The 19,666-nt window shown below is 44.7% G+C and overlaps 1 pseudogene; it reads left to right on the top strand.

Moving 5' to 3' along the window:
• The window catches only part of LOC141476597 (m7GpppN-mRNA hydrolase-like), a 52,214-nt pseudogene that overhangs the window by 10,061 nt on the left and 22,487 nt on the right, over window positions 1–19,666 (top strand).

Here is a 19,666-nt window from a genome sequence, read left to right as displayed (position 1 = left end):
ATACTGTGAGAAACACTAGGATGTCCAAGTGTTGTACAGAAAAGATAGACCTAATTTTTATTTTCACTCATTAAAACCTAATCCTAGGAAAGCCACAGAACTACTGCTCAGTAGCATTCTAATGATAACAACAGACAGAACTACCAGCTATGAGCATGAACTTCCAAAATATAATACACTCATGCATTTACTCAAGAAGGTAAGTCTAGTATGAAGCAGAGGAAGATGCATTTTGATTGATGACCACACATGGATAAAAGAAGGGCTACCAGAAAACTCTACAACCTGTACTAAACAGCTAATAATATAATCTTGATGCTTGACTGAAATTTAAGGGCCATCATCTAGTTCCAACCCCCCTGCCATGGGCAGGGACACCTCCTATCTTTCCTGTAGGCCCCCTTTAGGTACTGGAAAGCTGTTATAAGGTCTCCCCGGAGCCTTCTCTTCTCCAGGCTGAATAACCCCAACTCTCTCAGCCTGTCCTCATAGAAGAGGTGCTCCAGCCCTCTAATCATCTTTGTGGACCTCCTCTGGACCCATTCCAACATGTCCATGTTCTTATGTTGGGGGCCCCAGACCAGCACTCAGTACTCCAGGTGCAGTCTCACGAGCGCAGAGTAGAGGGACAGAATCACCTCCCTCGACCTGCTGGCTACACTTCTTTTGATGCAGCCCAGGATGTGGTTGGCTTTCTGGGCTGCAAGCATGCATTGCCAGCTCATGTTGAGCTGCTCATCCACCAACACCCCCCCAAGTCCTTCTCCTCAGGGCTGCTCTCAATCCATTCTCCACCCAGCCTGTATTTGTGCTTGGGATTGCCCCGACCCACCTGCAGGACCTTGCACTTGGCCTGGGTGAAATTCACGAGGTTGGCATGGGCCCATCTCTCAAGCCCGTCCAGGTCCCTCTGGGTGGCATCCCTTCCCTCCAGCATGTTGACTGCACTGCACAGCTTGGTGTCATCAGCAAACTTGTTGAGGGTGCACTAAATCCCACTGTCCATTTTGCCGACAAAGATGATAAACAGCACTGGTTCCAGTACTTACCCCTGAGGAACACCACTCATCCCTGGTTTCCACTTGGATCATCCACTTGATCTTCACTTACAATAGTCTAAAGCAACAGTGGGCCTGCAACTGAGGAAGATGTCCTGACCAAATGACTATTTACCAGAATATTAACTGAGCTCACGAGGAGTAAATGCAACTACATTTTTGCATAACATGTTTTGCATGCTAACGAGTGACTCATGTTCTAGAGTTGTACCTCCTCCGTGCTATCAGGATATTCTGCTAGCAAAAATGATGAGTCCTTGTGGAAGATATTTGTACTCAAGACCTCAACACTTTGTCTTCAAAGTGCGAGAAGTTTTGGGTTTGGAATCTATTGATTGGTAGCAGTTGGGAAATGTTATCTGTGTCTTGCTGGATAATCGATATGCAGAAATTAGATTGCGGTCCATTTACTCATATTCTTCACTGTCCTGGTTTGAGGTAAAATAGAGCCAGTTTCCTTTTCAGTAATTTTACTGAAATTAATGACATATTCTTCAGACAGTGTCTGCTACCAGAGTGATAAGGCCTGATGTTTACAGTGAATACCAAGGAATGGTATGCAGAGAGGCTCCTGCTTATACTTATTTCTATAACAACCAAGGTCAGCTAACTTTGTTATTTGTTGGAGGGTCAGAAGCGGAAGAGCGTAGAGGGGTCACACCTGTGGGGAGGAGCGGACAGGACAGGTGACCCAAAACAGCGAGGAACGCACCAGTGGACATGGTAAGGTCCACATCTGGGTGCTAGATCGAGGTGGACAGGGGGTTCCTGGAGCCAGGGAAACCCGAGGAAGAGCAGAGAGCCCTGCCAGTAGCTGGCAGCTCTCCCGAGCGAGGCTGATGTGACAAAGGGGGCGTTGCCAGAAGCAACCGTGGGAGATTTTTGGTCACAACAACCCCAAGCAACGCTACAGGCTTGGGGAAGAGTGGCTGGAAAGCTGCCCGGAAGAAAAGGACCTGGGAGTGTTAGTGGACAGCCGGCTTAACATGAGCCAGCAGTGTGCCCAGGTGGCCAAGAAGGCCAATAGCATCCTGGCTTGTATCAGGAATAGCGTGGCCAGCAGGAGCAGGGAAGTCATCGTGCCTCTGTACTCGGCACTGGTGAGGCCTCACCTTGAGTACTGTGTTCAGTTTTGGGCCCCTCACTACAGGAAAGACATTGAAGTGCTGGAGCGTGTCCAGAGGAGAGCCACCAAGCTGGTGAGGGGTCTGGAGAACAAGTCCTATGAGGAGAGGCTGAGGGAACTGGGCATGTTTAGTTTGGAGAAGAGGAGGCTGAGGGGAGACCTCATTGCCCTCTACAACTACCTGAAAGGAAACTGTAGAGAGGCGGGGGTTGGCCTCTTCTCCCAAGGGAATAATGACAGGACCAGAGGAAATGGTATGAAGCTGCGGCGAGGGAGGTTTAGATTAGATATTAGGAAGAATTACTTTACTGAAAGAGTGGTCAAGCACTGGAACAGCCTGCCCAGGGAGGTGGTGGAGTCACCATCCCTGGAGGTATTTAAGAAACGTGTAGACATGGCTCTTCAGGGCATGCTCTAGTGCCCGGGATTGTTGGTTTGTGGTGGGGTGTTGTGTGTGAGGTTGTGGGTGTGGGGTTTAGTTGGTGGGTGTGTGTGGTTTTTTTTTTTGTTTTTTTGTGTGTTGTGTTTTTTGTTTGTTTGTTTGTTTGTTTTTGTTTTGTTTTGTTTTTTAATGTGGTTGGACTCGATGATCTCAAAGGTCCCTTCCAACCACTAAGATTCTGTGATTCTGTGATTCTGTGATTTAAGTGGGGTGAAACCAAAAGTAGCACTCAGCGAGGAGCAAGTTGCACAGCTGGGTGATAGATCAAAGTGGACAGGGGGGTTCCCGGAGCCAGGGAAACCTGAGGAAGTACAGAGAGCCCCGCCGGGAGCTGGCAGTTCTCAGGAGCGAGGTTGATGTGGCAAAGAAGGTGTTGCCGGAAGCAACTACGGGAGATTTAAACGGCCCCAGGGAAGGCTAGTGCTGCAAACAGGGTGGGCAAACAGGGTGTGGCACATCAGTCAGGGAGTGGCGTGGCAGTTTGCACAACAGTTTGCACAGGAAGGGCGCTGCACCCTGCTTGTTGGTCCACAGCCCAGGGAAGTGCTCAAGGTCTGCCAAAATGGTGGGCACTTGCCTTAGAGCTAAAACCAGTGCTCCTACAGAAAAAGCCCCTAGGACGTTGTCCTGGGTCTGGCGGGGATAGGGTTAATTGTCCCCAGGACCTAGCAGGGACACAGGTATTCCATCCCATGTGAGCCATGCCCAGGGGGTAGCAGGAGCTAGCCGGGGAAGGGGAGGGACAGGAAGTCGGGGGGGCAGAAGAGGAAGTCATCTCCGGGGGAGCAGAGGGGTCGGGGGCGTCCTGGGTGCGGTCGGCAAGTGGTGGTATCGTACTCGTGGTTGTATATTCCTCTGTCAGTGTTATTATTGTTGTTGTTTCTTGCTCCCCTTGCTGTTCTGTTAAAGTGCCTTTGTCTCAACCCATGAGTTTTTTGCCTTTTTCCTCCGATTCTCCCCTCCCGGCCGCGCTGGCGGTGGGGGCCCGATCTGAGCGAGCGGCTGCCACCTGGTCCTTTGTTGCCGTCTGAGGCTAAACCACGACAGACGTGTGATGCATCCACCCAGACAGAACTGGTAAGGAGGGAGACTTCAGTACAGGTGGTAAGTTGCAGTGAGTGCCCAGACGCTTCTTCTCCCAGCAGTAAGGTAAGTACTTGCACACAGTAGACATGGAAAAAACAACGATGAGTGCTAGTAGTGGGTGACTCCCTGTTAAAGGGCACTGAGGCACCCATCTGCCATCCTGACAGGGAGTCAGATGAGGTATGCTGCCTCCTGGGAGCTAAGGTTCCAGATGTTGCTGACAGGGTGCCACAACTTGTCAAGAATACAGACTATTACCCACTGTTACTCTTTCATGTGGGTATGAATGACACTGCAAGCCTGAACTTGGGCAGAATTCAGGAAGACTATAAAGCTCTGGGGGCACAAGTGAAAAATATCGATGCCCAAGTCATCTTTTCCTCCATTTTACCAGTTAGAGGAAAGGGAGCAGCCAGAAACGGGCAAAAAATGCATATCAACTCCTGGCTATGTGGCTGGTGCCATCGTGAGGGTTTTAGCTTTTATGACAATGGGACATTCTTTCATGAATATGGCTTGTTAGAGAGGGATGGGATCTACCTGTCTAGAAGAGGCAAGGGAATCTTTGGCAGCAGGCTGGCCAACTTGGTGAAGCAGGCTTTAAACTGAAGGACTTGCAGCCAAGAAGGCCAATGGTCTCCTGGGGTGCATTAAAAAGAGCGTGGCCAGCAGGTTGAGGGAGGTTATCCTCCCCCTCTACTCTGCCCCGGTGAGGCCACATCTGGAGTACTGTGTCCAGTTCTGGGCTCCCCAGTTCAAGAAGGACAGGGAACTGCTGGAGAGGGTACAGCAAAGGGCTACAAAGATGATTAGGGGACTAGAATACTCTCTCTTATGAGGAAACGCTGAGAGACTTGGGTCCCTCTCTGCAGAGCTGCTTTCCAGCAGGCCGGCCCCCAACCTGTGCTGGTGCAGGGGGTTATTCCTCCCCAGGTGCAGCACCCTACACTTGCCCTTATTGAATTTCATCAGGTTCCTCTCTGCCCAACTTTCCAGCCTGTCCAGGTCTCGATGTATGGCGGCACAGCCTTCTGGTGTGTCAGTCATCCCTCCCAGTTTTGTGTCATCAGCAAACTTGCTGAGGGTACATTCCATCCCTTCATCCAGGTCATTGATGAATATATTGAAGAGGACTGGACCCAGTACTGACCCCTAGGGAACACCACTTGTTACGGCCCTCCAACTAGATTCTGTGCCACTAATCTCAACCCTCTGAGCTCTGTCTTTCAGACAGTTTTCAATCCACCTCACTATCCATTCATCTAACCCAAACTTCCGAAGCTTACCTATGAGGATGCTGTGTCAAAAGCCTTGTTGAAGTCAAGGTAGACAAACATCCACCGCCCTCCCCTCATCAATCCATCCAGTCATGCCATCGTAGAAGGCTATCAGGTTAGTCAGACATGATTTCCCCTCGGTGAATCTGTGTTGACTACTTCTGACAGCTTTCTTTTCCTCCATATGCTTTGAGATGATGCCCAGAATGAGCCGTTCCATCATCTTTCCAGGGATGGAGGTGAGGCTGACCGGCCTGTAGTTTCCCGGGTCCTCCTTGCCCTTTTTGAAGACTGGAGTGACAGTGTGTTTTTGGATTATTTCTACAACATATTTCACATCTTTCTGTGACTGATCTAATAGTTTCTACCATGTTCTTGCTAATAACTGACTTCTGCAAATGCTTTATCAAATTTTCTCTTCCACAATGTACAGCGTTGTGTTCTTCCTTCACTAGACTATTCATAAGGGAATAGGGTACCACTCCTATACCTAAAGGTGTAACTGCCCATCCATTTTCCCATTTTTCTGCTTTTAAAGTCTCAATTAATTTTAAATCTTGCTTATCATAAATAGAGTTTTTCTGGAGAGAAATTCTTTTCTCTGGCACTATAGCTAGTACTCCCTTCTCTGTGCTTTTTTCTGTAGCCCGCTTTGCAGCCAGATCAGCTTGATTATTTCCTCTTTCTTGAGTTCGCCCCGATTGGTCAGCTTTACAGTGTGTAATAGCTACAGCAACAGGGACTTGTATACTCTCAAGTAAACTCAAAATTTCTTCTTTATGCTTTGTCTCCATCCCTTGTGCAGACAGTAGCCCTCTTTCTTTCCAAATGGCTCCATGCACATACACTGCTCTGAAGGCATATTTTGAATCAGTCCAAATGTTTACACATTTGTCTTTACTTAACTGCAAAGCTCAAGTGAGAGCAATCAGTTCAGCCTTTTGGGCCGATGTTCTGGTGGGCACTGCTTGTGCTTCTACCACCGTCTCAACAGTGGTAACTGCTTATCCTGATACCTGCTTTCCTTCTTTCATAAAGCTACTGCCATCTGTGTACAGTTCCCAATCCGGATTCTGCAAGGGAGCATCCTTCAAGTCAGGCCTGCTTGAATAAACTTCCTCAATAGTCTACAGGCAGTCATGTTCAGGTTTGCCGCCTTCTTGTCGAGCTGAGAGTAACATGGCAGGGTTAACCATGGCAGTATTCTTGAGGGTCACATCATCTGGTTCTATTAGTACCACTTTATATTTTAGCATTCTACTAGGAGACAACCAATGTCCACCCTTCTGGTACCACGCGTGAAACATAAAGTTATCTTCTGTCCCATGGTGAGCTCTTGTATTAACAATACTGTTGCAGCCACTGCTCTTAAATATCCAGGCTATCCCTGACTTACTGGATCCAATTTCTTGGAAAAATATGCCACTGCTCGTTTATAGTCTCCCAAACGTTGGGTCAAAAAACCGAGGGCTACAGCTTGCCTTTCATAGGTGAACAGTTCAAAAGGCTTTTCTAAATTAGGCAGCCCTAAAGCCAGGGCTTTCATCAAGGCCCTTTTAAGTTGATTGTGTGCGTTCTGACTTTCATCTGTCCATTGAAGGGGACCTTTCGATGATTTCAGTAACTCATACAAGGGTTTCACCATCAGTCCATAATTAGCAAGACACAAGTGACACCATCCCACCATTCCTAGAAAGGTTCTCAGTTCATGGATGTTTTGGGCTTCTTTCCTCTCATTGCTTAACTGTCTCTGTCCCTTCAGAATTTCAAAACCCACATATGTTACAGTTTCTTGTGCAATTTGAGCTTTCTCCTTTGACACTCAATAACCACTGAGTCCAATGAAATTTAATAAACTAATTGTCAGTTCCGAGCATTCTTCCCGGGAATTTCCAGCTAGCAGCATATTGTCAACATACTGTAGCATTATCCCATTTTTATTGTCGTCTCCATAGTTCTAATTCTCTTCCTAGTTGATTTCTGAAGATTGTTAGACTATTTTTAAATACTTGCAGTAATACTGTCCAAGTGTACTGAGTCTTCCTTCCTGTCTCAGAGTTTTCCCACTCAAAAGTGAATAATTCCTGACTTTCATAATCAAGTGGGATGCAGAAAAAGGCATCTTTTAAATCTAAAACTGTAAACCATCCCTGTTCTTCGGTGAGAACAGTCAATAGTGTATTCGGGCTTGCTACCACAGGGTGAATATCCTGGACAATTTGATTCACTGCTCTCAGATCCTGGACTAACCTATAAGATTTCCCGTCAGCTTTCTTAACGGGTAGGATCAGAGTATTATACTTAGATTCACATTCTTTCAACAACCCATATTTTAAAAACTTCTGTATAATAGGTACTAACCCAAGTTTGGCTTCTAACTGTAATGGATGCTATTTCAATCTTACCGGTGCTGATCCTGGTTTAAGGTCTATCCTTACGGGTTCAGCCCTCTTTGATCTTCCTGGTATTTCTCCTGCCTAGGCAATAGGGATCACTGCGTCCTCAATCTCAGTCGGAATTTTCCTTTCCGTCTGCTCAATTTCCTGCGATAATAGTATTGAAGTTTGGAAAAATTTAGATTCGGGCATTAATACTTCTACTTCCCCATTTTTAAACTTTATTTCAGCTTCTAGTTTTTCTAATAAATCTCGGCCTATTAAAGGTTTTGGTGCACCTGGTAAATACAAAAACTGATGAGTTACCCATTGTTTTCCAATTTCAAATTTCAAAGGTTTAAAGAAAGGTCATGTCTCTGGTTTTCCCATCGCACCAATAACTCTTACAGTATCATATCCTAATTCATGTTCCTTTGTATTTAAAATGGAACAGGTTGCCCCTGTATCGACTAGACATTCTATCTCAGTTTCATCTTCCCCCAGCTTAATTTTAACCAGAGGCTCTGCTGGGGGAGATTCCTCCGGTCCCCTTCAATCCCTAGCTTCTATGGCTAACACGGGAGTGTCTGATTCCCCGAATCTGCAACAATGGGCACTCTCGCCTCCAGTGCCCCTCCTTCTTACAATAAGCACACTGAGTCTCCCCCACTGAGGACTTTGGCAGTCCTCTGCCACATCCTCTTCCTCAGTATCCACCCCTAAGTCCTCCTCTAGAAGCATCGGTTCCTTCTAGCACAGCAATCAATCTAGCATTCCCTTTTTCTTTCTGCTGATCCCTGTTTCTGTAAATCACCCAAGCCATATATCAAACAATACTTGCATGATAGCTTCAATATCCTTCCAGTCTGGATCCTGAGTTTTAATCATCATTTCAAAAGCACTAGCTACCTGATCCGAGTCATCTCTATAACTACCGACATCTATCTTCCATAGTTATTTAAATCTGTGATCGAAAAAGGCACTTTCACCACAACTGGACCATTATTCCCAACTGCTTGTCTCAGCGGGGCTTGCAACACAGTTCCCTGCTGGCTGCGAGTTCTCTCCGCCACCGGCGTTCCTACAACACCTCTCTTGGACTCATCGTCCAATCCCTCTGCCCTGGAGGGCTCAAGCCCATGATTCTGAGGTCTTTGCCTCAACTCTGGAGCCACCAACATCTCTACATCCTCTTCCTGCTCGTTCTGAGTCAACGTCAAACTGTCCAATACTACATGCCGAACAACACCAATTTAACATTTTCCCTTTATCTCTCTCTCACCTGTCCTTTTCTAATGCCAATGCTAGAGGATCAGTTGGGGCCAAATTGATTCCACACTTCTTTTGCCACTGAGGCTGCTATCTTAATGTAAAGAACCTCAGCATACAATACCTCATCCCATTTTCCTTCCCTCCTTAAAAACAACATTAATTGTAACAAGGTATTATTATTATTATTAGAGTACGATTTACTGGCCACTTTTCTCCACTTTCCAATTTATATAGCGGCTACCACTCGTTACAGTACTTAATTAAATCATCTCTCTTTGCAACCCCACCAGGGGGTCCAGCAATTTGTTTCCAATGACTCAGAATACAACCAAAAGGTGACTTCTTTAGGATTCCCCCACCCACAGATGATCCAGCGCCCATTTTAAATACAAGGGATAACACACACAGGTGAGTCTTTTGTACAGCAATAATACAATCAATTGCTATAACAAACAAACAAACACAATAACAATTACTGCAGTTACATTTAACATTTACTTTAAGCGGGGACTCTAACCCCAGCCCAGGTCCTAAACCCAACCCTGTGGAGCTTTTGCTGCGTCTTATGGGCAGGTGTCCAAAACTTCTGAAAGAATGCCTTAATACTTACAAAACAGTGGTCCTTGCTCAGGGGCTCTTCAGTCTGGGGATCAGGGTCCTCTCTGAGAATCCCTCTGTGCTGGCTAAGGTTCCGCAATCCCAGGGTCCGTGGAGGCTCAACAGCAGGGTCCCATCTGGGGTGCCAAAACTGATACCGTAAGTTGGCAAAATAGGAACTCTCTAAGACTCAATTTGGAGTTTTAGAAAGCAGGCATTCTTTATTGCGGCGCTGGGTGCACAGGGGATCACTCCTCCTAGTGTGCGGCCGAGTTGCCCAACTACAAGGTTATAGGCCCTCAGAATATACATATTCATTAGCTTTCCGAGAAATGATTAACATATTCATACTATTTCCTGGAACTTATTAATATATGTAAGTGTCCTTGATGCATGTCCGTTGGTGGTCTTTCAGGGTCCTCTGGTGGTTGTCGATAGTCTTCCTCACCATGTCCGCTGGTTGAACTCAGTCTTCGTGCATGCTCAGCTCTTCATTCACTTGGTTTCACGACTCTTGTTTATACGGAAACTAGCTTATTCTTCCTTATCTACCCTACTCAAGAATACAATGTCTCAAGACTTCCTTTTATCTATATAGCAAACTTATCTGCTCACAAAGCATTTCAACTTGGCTACATTGTTTCAGTAAGGAGGGAACCATATGTCCTTTTGGACTCAGTATCAAAGCCTTTTTCCCACAGCATTCTCCTGGAAAAACTGGCTGCTCATGGCTTGGATGGGCATATGCTTTGCTGGGTAAAAAAACTGGCTAGATGGCCAGGCCCAAAAAGTCATGGTGAATGGAGTTAAATCCAGTTGGTGGCTGGTCACAAGGGGTGTTCCCCAGGGCCCAGTACTGGGGCCAGTTCTGTTTAATATCTTTATTAAGGGGAGAGACCTTCTTGCTCTCTACAACTACCTGAAAGGAGGTTGTAGTGAGGTGGGGGTTGGTCTCTTCTCCTAAGTAACAAGTGATAGGACAAGAGGAAATGTCCTCAAGTTGCACCAGGGGAGGTTTAGATTTGATATTAGGAAAAATTTCTTCATTGAAAGGGTTGTCAAGCATTGGAACAGGCTGCCCAGGGAAGTGGCTTAGTCACCATCCATGGACATATTTAAAAGACGTGTAGATGTAGTGCTGAGGGACATGGTTTAGTGGTAACTTGGCGGTATTAGGTTTTTGATTGTTCTCGATGGTCTTAAGGGTCTTTTCCAATCTAAATGATTCTATGATTTTTCTAAGTGTTCTGCATGGGTGTGGAGGTGAGATAAGAGGCAGGTGGCGCAGGGTTCTTTCTGGATCTGGATCTCAATAAGCAAGTCACAGAATCACAGAATCACAGAATCACATGGGGTTGGAAGGGACCTCTGGAGATCATCTAGTCCAACCCCCCTGCCAAAGCAGGTCCACCTAGAGCAGGTTGCACAGGAACTTGTCCAGGCGGGTTTTGAATGTCTCCAGAGAAGGAGACTCCACCACCTCCCTGGGCAGCCTATTCCAGTGCTCTGCCACCCTCAAAGTAAAGGCGTTCCTCCTCATGTTTAGGTGGAACTTCTTATATTCAAGTTTGTGCCCATTTTCTTTTGTCGTATCCCTGGGCAGCCTATTCCAGTGCTCTGCCACCCTCAAAGTAAAGGCGTTCCTCCTCATGTTTAGGTGGAACTTCTTATATTCAAGTTTGTGCCCATTTTCTTTTGTCCTATCCCTGGGCACCACTGAAAAAAGACCAGCCCTGCCCTCTTGACACCCACCCTTTAAGTAATTATAAGCATTGATCAGATCCCCCCTCAGCCTTCTCCTCTCTAGACTAAAAAGACCCAAGTCCCTCAGCCTTTCCTCATAAGGGAGATGCTCCAGGCCCCTAATCATCTTTGTAGCCCTCTGCTGTACCCTCTCCAGCAGTTGCCTGTCCTTCTTGAACTGGGGAGCCCAGAACTGGACACAGTACTCCAGTTGTGGCCTCACCAGGGCAGAGTAGAGGGGGAGGATAACCTCTCTCGACCTGCTGGTCACACTCTTCCTGATTGTGAGAAACGCACTCACTGTATCAAATTTTAGTCAAGGACAAAGTCTGTGGAGCAAAGAATATTTATTACAGCGCTGGAAGCTACACAGGGGATTTCTCCTCCCGTGGCTCGTTCTCTTCTTACAAATGCTTGTTTTTATCTCTCATTACTCATACATATTCATGGTTTTTCTTGAAAAATGATTTACACAATCAATGAGTTCTTGGAACGCAACCCACCCCCGAACACGCCTTCCCCCCCCCAAACGGCGCAGATGTTTCCTCAGGGGTCTTCCTGGTGGTTGTCGGAGGAAGGCTCAAAGTCTTCATCATCATGTCCTTCTTGTGGCTTCTCCATTCTTTACATGATTGACACCTCTGCGGTTATCTTAGCTAACCACACCACCCCTTGTTTTGCAATGGTTCGGTACTTCCCACTGTTGCTTCCATCTGATATCTTATCTACCACTATCCACTCCCCAACCGCATAACAAGCACAGTCCTATTTTAGCGGAAGCCATAGCAAGCACAGTCCTATTTTAGTGGAAGCCATAGCAAGCAAGCACATATCTATTTTAGCTGAAGCAAAAATTTTTGCTAAGTTACTTATTACGCTGATGCACACCAGGAATTAATGTCTTAATAAAATAGCTGCCTTAATAAGATAGAATAAATAGAGGTATATAGATAGCAAGTAAATCTCATATTCCTTCAGATGTTGGGATCCCTATGTTTGTGCAGCATCTGATGGACCCTGGCTTGATTATTTTTGGTGGCGTTTTTTTGTTTTCTTGGTGTGTCATGTCCGTGTCGCCGTCATGTGTCCCCCCCCCCCCCCGGAGAAAAGTTCCTCCTTTTTGGTCCTTCAAGCATGAGAACTCCTTGCTGCACTTTTAGATAAAGGCAAGGCCATGCCTGTGTGGTGTAATCACACTTATAAGGAGTGGGAGCTGCCTGCAGGCTCCTCTGTTACAATGAGCTGCTGAGTTTATCCTACAGCCAAGGAATCTGTGCAGCACAATACAGGCCTGGGCCTACTCAGGTTAACTGTTATGTGAATGTACAGAGACCACGATGTGCAGTGGTCTCCTAGTCAGGATCAATACAAATAATTTAAGTTTATGATTCATAAATGGTGATCTTGTTTTTCTTCATATTGCTCCATAAGCCTAATAGTGACATGTTCTTCTTCTTTGGTACTGCTTCTGCATACTGTATCTTCAGGTTCTTGTTGAATTGCAGTGCTTGGGCAAGAAAACATCAACTAGTTGTAAAATAGACTTTTATTTTTATACCTTTGAGCTACAGCAGCCTTCTGTATAAGGGATAGTTTCAGTAGCAATAGAGCCTTCAAAAAGACGAGATCAAAGTGTGTGGGAATTTCCAACAGAAATTTGGAAATAGATACTTGTTGAAGAGAATAAGGTAACTTCTACTTATCATATTTTAACTAATGATGTCTTAAATACTTCTGTTTCCAGCAACAATATTATGCATTTGTGGGATTTACCTGCTACTTCTGAAGAGTTGAATTTATGTCTCTGGAACTCGATCTTTATGTGTTAATATTGTGCAGGAAATCCCGTTGCCAGAGGTTGATGTTCACAAAGGAGACAGAGGAGTCCTGGAAAGACTTTATTCGAATAAAGTGAGAGTCCACTGGGGCATACCCCTGTGGGGTCTCTCCAATTGCTGGAGGATGCAGCCTCCATTTCATCCTAATTCCCCCGGCCGCATGTAACCCTCTTCCTTTCCCCATTGGCTGAGGTACTTGGAAGGTACAGACTTCCCAATCCGCCTATTACATAAAAGTTTAACTTTTGCAGTTTTTCAATTGTCGAACTTTTGCAGTTTCAGTTAATTCTCCTATTTTGGGGTTATCTCACTCCTGCAATTTCAGTTAACTTCCCTGTTTGTGAAGAAACTCTTATCCCTGTTTTATCACCTGTTTCCGGAGACACTCTTATCCCCATCTTATCAATATCTGAACTAAAGCGTAAAGTAGACTTGAAAAATAAACTGTTTGTCCACTTTCTATTATAAACTAAGAAAACTAATAAGTGGAAAAAAACCCACATGGATGTGTTTTCATAACCCATTTCTTGTAATGTAGCCTTTCATGTCAGCTGTTATAACTTTCTCTGTTTTTACAACAGTTAATTTGCTTAGTTTCTTGTAATCACGTTTTGTGAGAGTGAAGAACCTCATGATCCATTTTCTTTCTTGACTTCAAAAGCTGTATTTTACTTTCATGTGAAAACTTTTTGCTTTCCATACCACCAGGAAGATCTCTTGCTCTGTGCTAATAGATTAGAAAAATGCTTCTGTAGCATGTTTTTGTTGTTAGGTTCATTTAAATGAATAAATCTGGCTAATCTTTTTCTTTCATGGCAGTCAATTTATTTTGCACATTCCAAGTGAAGAGAGAGGCAATACAGTCAGAGTGTGCTTTCAGATTGAATTTGCCCATTGTTTTACTTGGATTTCTATGTGCAAAACACACCAGGATTACCTCAGTGTGGGATAAGAGACTTTGCTAAAGCTGATATCCTTTTTTTTACTGTAATTGTTTTCAGTCTCAGTGAATAAAGCGTAAACTGAACATTGTTAGTGAAACTTCATATCTTGTACTTGCAGCAGGAAAATGACAGTTCATGTGTTAGTGATTAAAAACTAGTATTGCTAAATAAGTGGGTTTTTAAGTGTTCATTTGCTTTCATTATTTTGTGACTTCAACAAAAGAAATGTCTCTCTTGCTGCTTAAGAAGTATGGAAATCAAGTAGTTTCTTATTTTTGAGGGTTTTTTCCACTTTGACTTTTTTTTTTTGACTTTGAAATTTGGCAGATCTGAAAAATGAGCTCTTGGAGCTCTTCATGGTGTTCTCTCTTTAATTTAATCCCTTTCAAAGAAAACACTGACATAAATGTTAACGTAGCTAAAGAGGATATGTGTTTCCTGATGGGTAATGGTATGCATTTGTTGGGAGTTATGACAGTTGCTGCTGGAATCTTCTAGAGGACATTTTGTTTATAGGGAAGAAGATGTGTTTTTTACTGAATTCATACTGTTGTCCTCTGCTTTTCTTCATTAATTATTGGGCCTTGCTGGAACTTGCATGATCTAGTCCTTGATGGAGAAAAACTTAAGTAAAATTCATACCAATAGCCAGCAAGTATTTTTGTTTTAACCTTTTCTCATGCCTTCTTGAGGTGGGACTGAAGTGTTTTAACTTTAATAATATTGTCTGTGGTTTCATTACCCAAAGTAATTCCTTGTCAGTTTGATATCAGAGACTTAGTTTGAAAGACTGACAGTATTTATTTTAGCAATAAACTGTAAAAAAAATGGTTGGTTGTCTTCTGTCACTGAATATTATACAGTTAGGTTTTTTAAGTAGTTTTTTATTTATAACAGTATTTTCAGACCAACACAATTCCTCTGTTAGTTGTAGGCAGCACAAGAAAAATGCTATTTAATAGATAGCACTTGTTGATTATACTGTTCCCTCTCCAGCTTGCTTTTGCTGGAAATACTAGTTTAAAAGCAGAACACTGCAGCAAAATACTCTGTTGTAGAATATTTTTTATTGGTAGCATCTTTAGTGCCGCGATGGAGAGACGGGACGCAGCTTGATGCAAGCAAGATGTCGATTTTATTATAATTCTTTACATACATTTATACTAGTCCTAAGGTAGCGTGTTCTAAGCTAATTGGTTCACATTCCACATTAGGCATTCACAGATTGGCTAATGCTGATGCTAATGCAAAAGGTATTTTTCTAAACACTTATTTCTTCTAATTATATAAATCTATCTTGAGCAAGGACAATAGTTTATCTTTTACAGGATAATTGTTTTACAGTCTCACCAGCTGTCCTTGTAGGAAGTCAGTACTCCCTATTCTGAAAGTTTTTATCTTATCTTTCCCAGGGCCTGTGGCCCACAAGTTCCAGCACATTTTCTTTTATCAACTGAGCAGTGCTGGGGGTTTTGCTGAGACCAGCCGAATCCTGTCTCACATCTCCCCCTTCTTGTTGCACAGTAAGAACTCTTTTTATGGAGCGTGCTATCAATCCTTGTAAGCATTGCAACAAACACGGCAAAAAAAGTAACAAGAAAACAAAGACAGCCAAAGCATACATAATCATTTTCACAAGACTCCTTAACCACCCTGACAATCCCCATCCTTCAAAAAGTTTATCTAACCAATCCCAACTGTCGCTTTGTCGAAGCTTAGAGACCCCAGCTTTGAGCTGCTGGATGATTGTGGTAGGGATTCACGGAAGGGTCGTACACTCTTTGCCGGGATCCATCGGGGGCCTTTCTCTGTGGAGACACAAGCATAGCCTCTGCCCCATGTGATAAGGGGATATGGTCCCATGATCTTACCTGTTTCCGGATCACGAACCAACACGGGGGCTTTGACTCACACCTCAAGTGAAGCATTCGTGTTAAAATGTCGGACTATCGGAGGGTTGCTATCTAACAAAGAGCAATTCAAAAAGTTAAAAACATACAAAGCTTTCTGCAGATGTTCCTCAGGAGTAGCAGTTCCTACTCCCCCTTTTTGTTGTTGTAACAAACGCTTCAAAGATTGGTGAGAGCGTTCAATTAGAGATTGACCTGTAGGGGAATAAGGAATACCAGTAATGTGAGTCACACCCCAGGAGTCAAAAAATGCTTTTGTTGCCGTAGAGACATAAGCAGGACCGTTGTCCGTCTTTATTTGTGAAGGTATACCTAAAGTAGCAAAAGCGCGCATCAAGTGTTTGCGGACATCACGTGCCTTCTCTCCTGTGTGGCAAGAAGCAAATAAAGCACCTGAAAAGGTGTCAATGGAGGAATGGACATATTTCAATTTACCAAACTCTGGATAATGCGTAACATCTGTTTGCCATAGCTGTAGGCTCTGTAGTCCTCTGGGATTAACTCCTCCTGCGACTGACGGGAAAGAATGCCTTTGGCAGTCAGGATATACAGCAATAATGTTAGACGCTTGTTGAGAGGTAAGTCCAAACTGCCGTTTGAGACCTCCAGCATTCTGGTGAAAAAAGGAATGGCTGAGTTTAGCCTGTGCTACGCGATCCGGCAACACCTGTACTGGTAATGTCAGCAAATCGGCTCGTCGATTCCCTTCTGCAATAAAACCAGGTAGAGAAGTGTGTGATCTGACATGCATAACAAAATAGGGGTGAGGGCGAGAGTCCAAGAGAAAGATAAGTTCTTGTAATAAAGCAAATAGGTCAGAATGTGGGACGTTGCGTAACACAGATGCTTCAGCTCGCTCAACAATCCCCGCAACATAGGCTGAATCAGTGATGAGATTAAGCGGTGTGGACCACCTCCGAAAAACTCGAACAACCGCAGTTAACTCCACTATCTGGGGAGAACCAGGAACAGTCTCTATGTCCGAGTCCCAGCGTTCATGCTGGTTGTCCCACCATAAGATGACTGATTTGTGCGATTTTCCAGACCCGTCTGTAAATACAGTAAGGGCTTGTAATGGCTGATCACTCCTTTTCGGCTTGGGTATCAAGCGAAAATCGACATTAAGCAGCTTATGCGAAGGTGGGTGGGATGTGAGTTGGCCCGTATAGTCTGCCAACGCCATAATAAAGGTGTCTGCTGATAAAGCCATTGTAGATACATATTTGTCACAGGTAAGCAAATACAAGCAAAGTCTACTCCTGATAACGTTAACAAGCGTTGCCTGGCTTTAATTATCAAAGAAGCAAACATCTCATGCTGCGTCGAAATGGTTTTTGTAGATTGATTCGACAAGAAAACCCATTCGATAATCAGCAGTGGGTCTGATTTTTGAGAGTCCCATTGAAATATTAGTGCATGAGGCTGTCGAGCGGGGTTTAAAATAATTAGATAAAAAGGTAGTTCGGGAGCCCACCGGTGTGCTTGTTTAAGAGTGATTGCGGTAGCAACCTTTTGTAAGGAGTCAATGGCCTCAGGATCAAGACTGCGGTGGGAACGCAAGTCAGTATCTCCTTTAAGCAGTTCGAATAAAGGACCTAAGTCCGCATTAGAAATTCCCAACAGCGGTCGGACCCAATTGATTGTTCCCAGCAATTTTTGCACATCATGCAAGTTTTTTATATCTGTCTGTATCTGTAAAGGTTGAGGAACTATAGTTTGAGCCCTTATGCGCCAGCCTAAATATTTCCACGGCGGTGTTTTCTGAATTTTTTCCGGCGCGATACAGAGGCCTGCCAAATTAACGGCAGCCGTGACAAGGGCTACAGCTTCCTCCATGACCTCGTGATGTTGTGCAGCCACCAGGATATCATCCATATAGTGGTACAATAAGACACTAGACATTGCAGTCCTGACTGGACTAAGCACTTTGGCTACATACCATTGGCATATCGTGGGGCTATTTTTCATTCCTTGTGGCAGCACAACCCACTGGTATCTTTGCAACGGAGCTTGCATGTTGACGCTTGGAACTGAAAAAGCAAATTTAGGAGCATCATTTGGATGCAGAGGAATATTAAAAAAAACAGTCTTTGAGGTCAATAACAGTCAAGTGCCAATCTCGAGGAATCATAGTAGGGGACGGGAGTCTGGGTTGTAGGGCTCCCATGTCTTCCATAGCATCATTAATTTTTCTAAGGTCATGGAGCAAGCGCCACTTGCCGGTCTGTTTTTTAATAACAAAAACCGGTGAGTTCCATGGACTAGCAGAAGGTACAATATGTCCTTTCATTAGTTGCTCCGTAACTAATTCTTGAAGGGCGCGAAGCTTTTCTAAAGGTAGGGGCCATTGATCTACCCAAATGGGGACATCGGTTTTCCAGGTTAATTTTAGGGTGTCGCGCATTTCAATGGCCCCACCTAAAAATGGGTTCGAATGGACATTCCCCATTGTGATAGTACGTCACGCCCCCATAAAATCATGGGAACAGGTAATACAAAAGGTTTGACAGAGGCTATACGTCCTTCTGGGCCTTGAATTTGGATTAATTCCAAGCTTTGGTGGCTGCTGCCGGTTCCACTGATCCCAGCTAACGCCTGGGAAATATTGGCTAGGGGCCACTGTGGGGGCCATTTAGCTTGAGATATTACTGTAACATCAGCCCCGGTGTCAATAATTCCGTTTAACACCACCTGCTGCCCTCCGCGAATGAGGGTGCATTGGCATATAGGCCGTTTTTGGGAGAGAGACTGTACCCATAAGATTTGTGGGCTCCCCGTAGATCTGAACCCACCCTGCCTTTGTTGAAGCTGACTAGAAATTGGGCAACTTGTGCCTGTGGGAATCAGTATCAATTGCGCTATACGGCTATCTTTCGGTACAGTGCAAGGAGGAAACGGGGTCCATGCCATAATCTTAATTTCATCAGTGCTATCAGAGTCAATAACACCTGGTAACACAAAAAGCCCTGACAATGTTGTAGATGATCTTCCTAATAATAAGGCTTGTGTTTTAGGGGGTAAAGGTCCCGAGACATTTGTTGACAATAGGTGAACCGAGGAATCGAGTAACGTTACTGTGTGAGCGGTTGCCAGGTCCAGTCCGGCGCTGCCTGTTGTTGCTGGGCGAAGACCTGAGGCACTGCTGCTTCCCTCCGAGGGGGTTGAAGCGTCGGCTGCGGTATTTGTGTCTGCACGCGTCGCTGCTCCGCGCTCCGTAGCTGGTTTCCCTGTATCGGTTGTCCCTGAAAATCGTACTTGGACCGACATTGATTAGCATAATGACACCCTTTTCGGCACCTGGGACAAATCCCAGGGGCTTGGGGTCTAGCACTGGTATTAGCATTTAGACAATTTTTCTTTAGATGGTCGGGTTTGCCACAACCATAACAGTTCCCCGGTCCTGTTGGACCACGCATGGCTGCGAAAGCAGCGGCCATGGCCTCAAATTTATGATCCATAGTACCAATTCTATTACAAGCCTCCACCATTTCAATTAATGTAGGGTTCGGGTTTGGGAGGGATTTTAACAATTTTTTGCAATCCGCGTTAGCATTTTCAACAGCCAGTTTTAGCAACAAAATTTCGCGTGCCTCTGTGTTATCTATTTGGCGTTCCAAGGCTTGTTTTAGTCTGTCAATAAACTGCATATAAGGTTCTCGGGGTTCCTGGGTGATAGTAGTAAAAGCCTTTTGCGGTTTCTGAGAATCGGGAACCTTAAAAAAGGCCTTTTTCGCTTCTTCACGAGTTGCCTCGAGGGCCTCCCGTGGAATTCGAGCTTGATCTACAGAGTTAGTGTGCTGACCTGTGCCTGTGAGGTGCTCCAAGGTCAGTGCAGCAATAGCGTTATTATTATGACCTACATAAGTTAAAAGGAGTGCTTGGAGTCCCCCTCTCCAGTGAGCCTCCCACAAAGTATATTGTGTCGGTGTCAATAGCAATTGCGCTAAGGATTTTAAATCATGTGGAGTCATAACATATGTATCAAAAACAGAGGATAA

Source organism: Numenius arquata, chromosome W, assembly GCF_964106895.1.
Source record: "Numenius arquata chromosome W, bNumArq3.hap1.1, whole genome shotgun sequence".
NCBI lineage: Eukaryota > Metazoa > Chordata > Aves > Charadriiformes > Scolopacidae > Numenius > Numenius arquata.
The sequence above is the reverse complement of the archived record's forward strand: the minus strand, read 5'-3'. Positions and strand labels throughout refer to the sequence as shown.